This window comes from Rutidosis leptorrhynchoides, chromosome 11, assembly GCF_046630445.1.
Source record: "Rutidosis leptorrhynchoides isolate AG116_Rl617_1_P2 chromosome 11, CSIRO_AGI_Rlap_v1, whole genome shotgun sequence".
Lineage (NCBI taxonomy): Eukaryota > Viridiplantae > Streptophyta > Magnoliopsida > Asterales > Asteraceae > Rutidosis > Rutidosis leptorrhynchoides.
Window position 1 is genome coordinate 169,492,108 of NC_092343.1, and position 6,748 is coordinate 169,498,855.

The following is a 6,748-nucleotide window of genomic DNA, read 5'->3' on the forward strand; positions in this document are numbered from 1 at the left end:
GAATTCCATACTTTTCTAGCTTCAAACATAGCCGCAGTACAGGCTGCGCTACATGCCAACAATAACCTTGGATCTAGTAGTACAGGAAATCGTGTAGGATGCACCTACAAAGAATTCACTGCCTGCAAACCTTTGGAATTTGATGGAACCGAAGGACCGATCGGATTGAAACGGTGGACCGAGAAGGTCAAATCGGTGTTTGCCATAAGTAAGTGTACTGAAGAGGATAAAGTAAAGTACGCTACGCATACCTTCACAGGTTATGCGTTAACATGGTGGAATACCTATCTAGAGCAAGTGGGACAAGATGATGCTTACGCACTACCGTGGTCAGCATTCAAGCACTTGATGAACGAGAAGTACCGTCCCAGAACCGAGGTCAATAAGATCAAGACAGAACTTAGAGGGTTACGAACCCAAGGATTTGATATTACCACGTACGAAAGACGATTCACATAATTATGCCTATTGTGTCCGGGAGCGTTCGAAGATGAGGAAGAGAAGATCGACGCGTTTGTGAAAGGATTACCGGAAAGAATCCAAGAAGATATAAGTTCACACGAGCCCGCCTCCATACAACAGGCATGTAGAATGGCTCACAAACTAGTGAACCAGATTGAAGAAAGAATTAAAGAACAGACTACTGAAGAGGCCAATATGAAGCAAGTCAAAAGAAAGTGGGAGGAAAACGGTGATAAGAATCACCAATTCAACAACAACAGCAATTACAACAATAATCGCAACAATTATCCCAACAATCGCAACATCAATCGCAACTACAACAAACGGCCCAACAACAACAACAACAACAACAGCAACTACAACAATCATCCCAACAACAATTACAACCGCAACAACAACAACAATCAGAAGCAGCTATGCCAAAGGTGTGAAAAGTATCACTCGGGGTTCTGCACCAAATTTTGCAACAAGTGTAAAAGAAATGGTCATAGCGCGGCGAAGTGTGAGGTCTACGGACCAGGGGTTAACAGAACGAAAGGAACAAATGGTGTCAGAACGAGTAATGGCGGAGCAAGTAGTGTCGGAGCAAGTTATGCCAATGTAGTTTGTTATAAATGTGGAAAACCGGGCCACATTGTTAGAAATTGCCCGAACCAGGAGAACACGAATGGACAAGGCCGCGGAAGAGTTTTCAATATTAATGCGGCAGAGGCACAGGAAGACCCGGAGCTTGTTACGGGTACATTTCTTATTGACAATAAATCTGCTTACGTTTTATTTGATTCGGGTGCGGATAGAAGCTATATGAGTAGAGATTTTTGTGCTAAATTAAGTTGTCCATTGACGCCTTTGGATAGTAAATTTTTACTCGAATTAGCAAATGGTAAATTAATTTAAGCAGTTAATATATGTCGGAATCGAGAAATTAAACTGGTTAGCGAAACATTTAAGATTGATTTGATACCAGTAGAGTTAGGGAGTTTTGATGTGATAATCAGTATGGACTGGTTGAAAGAAGTGAAAGCAGAGATCGTTTGATACAAAAATGCAATTCGCATTATACGAGAAAAAAAGAAAACCCTTAATGGTGTACGGAGAAAAGGGCAACACGAAGCTACATCTTATTAGTAATTTGAAGGCACAAAAACTAATAAGAAAAGGTTGCTATGCTGTTCTAGCACACGTCGAGAAAGTACAAACTGAAGAAAAGAGCATCAATGATATTCCCATTGCAAAAGAATTTCCCGATGTATTTCCGAAAGAATTACCGGGATTACCCTCACATCGATCCGTTGAATTTCAAATAGATCTTGTACCAGGAGCTGCACTAATAGCTCGTGCTCCTTACAAACTCGTACCCAGCGAGATGAAAGAACTGCAAAGCCAATTATAAGAACTTTTAGAGCGTGGTTTCATTCGACCAAACACATCGCCGTGGGGAGCTCCTGTTTTGTTTGTCAAGAAGAAAAATGGTACATTCAGGTTGTGTATCGACTACCGAGAGTTGAAAAAACTTACCATCAAGAACCGCTACCCACTACCGAGAATCGACGACTTATTTCATCAACTACAAGGCTCGTCTGTTTATTCAAAGATTGACTTACGTTCCGGGTATCATCAAATGCGGGTGAAAGAAGATGATATTCCAAAGATTGCTTTTAGAACACGTTACGGTCATTACGAGTTTATGGTCATGCCGTTTGGTTTAACAAATGCACCAGCTGTGTTCATGGACCTTATGAACCGAGTGTGTGGACCATACCTTGACAAGTTTGTCATTGTTTTCATTGATGACATACTTATTTACTCATAGAATGACCAAGAACACGGTGAACATTTGAGAAAGGTGTTAGAAGTATTTAGGAAGGAAGAATTGTACGCTAAGTTTTCAAAGTGTGCATTTTGGTTGGAAGAAGTTCAATTCCTCGGTCACATAGTGAACAAAGAAGGTATTAAGGTGGATCCGGCAAAGATAGAAACTGTTGAAAAGTGGGAAACCCCAAAAACTCCGAAACACATACGCCAGTTTTTAGGACTAGCTGGTTACTACAGAAGGTTCATCCAAGACTTTTCTAGAATAGCAAAACCCTTGACTGCATTAACGCATAAAGGGAAGAAATTTGAATGGAATGATGAACAAGAGAAAGCGTTTCAGTTATTGAAGAAAAAGCTAACTACGGCACCTATATTGTCATTGCCTGAAGGGAATGATGATTTTGTGATTTATTGTGACGTATCAAAGCAAGGTCTCGGTTGTGTATTAATGCAACGAACGAAGGTGATTGCTTATGCGTCTAGACAATTGAAGATTCACGAACAAAATTATACGACGCATGATTTGGAATTAGGCGCGGTTGTTTTTGCATTAAAGACTTGGAGGCACTACTTATATGGGGTCAAAAGTATTTGATATTGCGAAACGTAACCTTTATTTTGAACGGATTTGAGTTGTTTTGTTACACGAATTGATTTATTGTATATGTGGTATTTTATTGAATTCAGGTTGATTTCACACATATATAGGTAACTAGTCCTATTCATGTAGTTTAGTTTGTTGGTAAATCCGATTCGTTCCACAGGGAGATTGAGTGTTTAATGGTTTTTAATAGTCTTTGATGTCAAACTTATTTAAAGGGGGTTTTGGATTAGGAATTTATAATATAACAGTAAAAGAAAATAAATTAAACTAATTTACTAAATAAAATTACAAGATTACAATAATTAACTTAAAAAGGAACTAAATGAAAATATACTAATTATGATGCGACAATTATATTACTAAATGGTAATTAGTAAAATAGTAACTTTTAATAAAACTATATATTTAGAATTTTGTTTTGAGTAATTATAATATAAAATTATTTAAATTAACTAAATGACAAGTTTTAATTATACTAAAATAAATTATTAGGAATAAAATTAATTAACTAATTATAAACTAGTTACAAATTGTAAATTTATAATAATTAATACTGATTATTAGGATTAAAACATGTATTAAAGTTAATTTATAATAACTAATAATAATTATATAGTAATAACCTAAATATAAATAATTAAATAATTAAACCCTAATTTTACCCTAACTGGTACTGTAGCCGCGTTATTACCTTACGCGTTTCGCGTATTTATACGCGTATCACGTATACCTTTAAACCTTACGCGAATTGTGTGATTCTGATCGTACAGTTTGATTTATAGGCGTGCGCGTTTCGTGTAATTATACACGTTTCGCGTATGACTTATACGATGTGACAAAACTAACTGTTACGGATTTAAATGTTTTTATGTATTGTTTTTATATTTTAAAATAATAATTCGTAAATAATGATAATAATACTTTTACAAGAAATATATATGGGATAAAATGGGAGTATTTACTTAAATGTGTCACCCCTAGGTCCATGGATTATTTTAAGTTTACGCCCTATTTAAAATGTTCTAGTATCAAACTTTATATTTTTCTTTCGAATAAATATAAGGTTACAACTTAACTAAATAAAATCTAATTTTCATCGGATTCTTTTTAGAAAGCTACTATTCCCCAAGTATTTAAATTGAGACCTAGCCTAGTTTTGACTTTCGCCAATACCCAAATTATAACGGTTTCCCTTTTTATAATTTCACTGTCATGTACTTATTGATATTACCCAAACCACCGAAGTTTATTTCTAAATTGGTGTTAATAACTTATCCATAAATTCGTCTAGATCATTTTTAATGTTGAAGCTTAATTTATATAAATAAAAACAACTTTCGTTATTTAAATTTAATAAATTAAGTGGCAAGGGTTAAATACCTAATTACATAAAAATGGTTCTTTTAACTAGGCTCAATATTAAAAATACTAAAGTTACATTTTAACTTTTACAAATGGTAACAATCCATTTCACTAGGGGCTCTACATCTAAGCAAACACTATAGAAATTTAGCTATTCATTACACTAGGGTAAACATAAAAATATAGATATGCAAACATAATAACAACACTAATTTTAACAGAGTAAACTTACTAAAATATCTTCACTTTCATTAACTTCAAACGGTAGGAAAATTACAATAATAACACCCCTTTCACGCGTACAATAACACCCTTAATCACGAACAATATCCCCTTAATATTTGAAACTATACTAAATATTTAACCTTGAACTAATTGATACAAGTAAAAATGACAATAACTTGCGTATAATAATTGTTGTATGTTTTTTTTTATTCTCCCTCTCACTTGAACTAGTACTCCGTATTTATCATGTAACAAAGTAGTAGGTAAAGATTTTAAAAATGTTGAATGCTTGCTTGCTGTAGCTCATTGAGAAAAAGATATAGTTTTAAACTCCAAAAGCAGCCGCCCCATTTCTGGCTAATGATTAAACTCGGCCTAACCTTACGCGTTTCGTGTAGGATCACACGATTCGCGTAAGACCAAAATGCTACACGTTTCGTGTAGTGTTACACGGTTCGTGTAAGTACAATCGACAGTTTTCTTCATTTTTCTTTTTCGTTTGTTCTTTGTTGATCCCGTACTGACGTGTACTGACTTGGCACTTTCCATTTGAACTCTTTTCTTCATCTATCTTGTACTTTCGTTCGGATAAACGTTTCTTGATATAAATTTGGTTAAAACTATCATTTTATCATCGTTTCTTCAAACTTCAAGCTCTTGTCCACTTTTGTCATTTTTCTTGAATATTATACGTTGAATGTCTTTTTAAATGATAAAAGCTGATGAAATATGACTGATATTGCGTCGAATAATATGTATGTTTAGAGCAATATCAAAATACCCCACACTTGAACGTTGCTTGTCCTCAAGCAATTACATCTTTTAACAGAATTAGAACATTATATATTTTTCCTTATTGAACATTAGATCACACAACACACACTACATGAAATGAAACACACGCTATATGGAATAAGTTTTGCACACTACACAATTTTTATTGAATCACACGCACACCACACGAAATGAAATTCTGACAACAGAAACAAACATGAAACTCATGATTAAGGTTTAAAAATTTGGATCCTTAGGGAAAATTGGACCTTGTGAAAACGTTTTATGATTTTATAAAATGTCATGCTAGTTTTTACACTAGACACGTTTTCCGGTTTTAACCTCAAATTCCGGTTGAGGGTAACTGAAAACCGAAGTCTCAGTCGGCGATTAGCAAGCTATTCGCCCCCATGATTGTAGTATCATGGAACTTGAAGCCGAATGTCCAAAAAATGGTTTTACACAAATATAATTCATAAAATAGCATAAGTTTTAGAACAAAATTATATCGTGTCCAAATATCATCGGTGAACCATGAGTTTGCACACCTCAATTTGTTATGGCATATGTATGTTGACCGCGGTCAAACATAGATGCGGTTGATCTTTACGGAGATCATCCATCTGGGGATTAGATTCATTAGTCTTAAAAGCTAATTTGCATTGTGCCCCCCCCATTGTACGAAACATATCCTTCTCATGGTTAGGATAAGTCTGACCACCAAAAACCCTGTTTGATGCTGAGGTTAGGTGGATTTCCAGCCGATTTTAGTTATGACTTTTCAAGATTTTTCGTCAACCTACAGCTGTTATGGACTACATCTTCTAACATAAGTTAGCAAGTGTGTCAATTTGGAAGACTTTACTTCCTTACGGGATGGACTTGATTCATCCTCTAATACTCGTAATAATGGAGTATTCAGGTTTATACGTTCCAAAGCAATGATATCTGCAATAACTTCATAGAAACATGTGATAAATGGTTCTCAACATAAGGTTTTATAAATTTTTGTTATAATTGGTTTTCTTGTATAGGTTTTAAACAAATATCCTTATGCGTTTTTAATGTATTGAGACGATAATTTCGGTTTTTTACACCTATGCTTTAATCGCTCGTAATTACCTTAAAAATTTATTTGATACATTTGTTTAAAAATTTTATAAACTTGATAAAAATCACCAAATTATAAGTTCTCGAGAATTTATATATTCCCACCCCACACTTGAGATTATGTAATGCCCTCATTACATAAAATCAGATAATAATGTATAAATTTGAGAGGACAAAAAGTGTAAAGTATTTGGAACATCCTTTGTTAACCGTTTTGGATTTTCATTTTGTTTTACCTATGATTATATCCAATGTTTGTATCACAATGTAATTCGATGTTTCGTTTCGTCTAATTGCATTTTCTTCTGTACCTGTCAAAACCATGTTAAAAACATACAAAACATGGGGTTGTACTTCAATCGTACAAAACAATTTTTACCCCACACTACTTTCTTG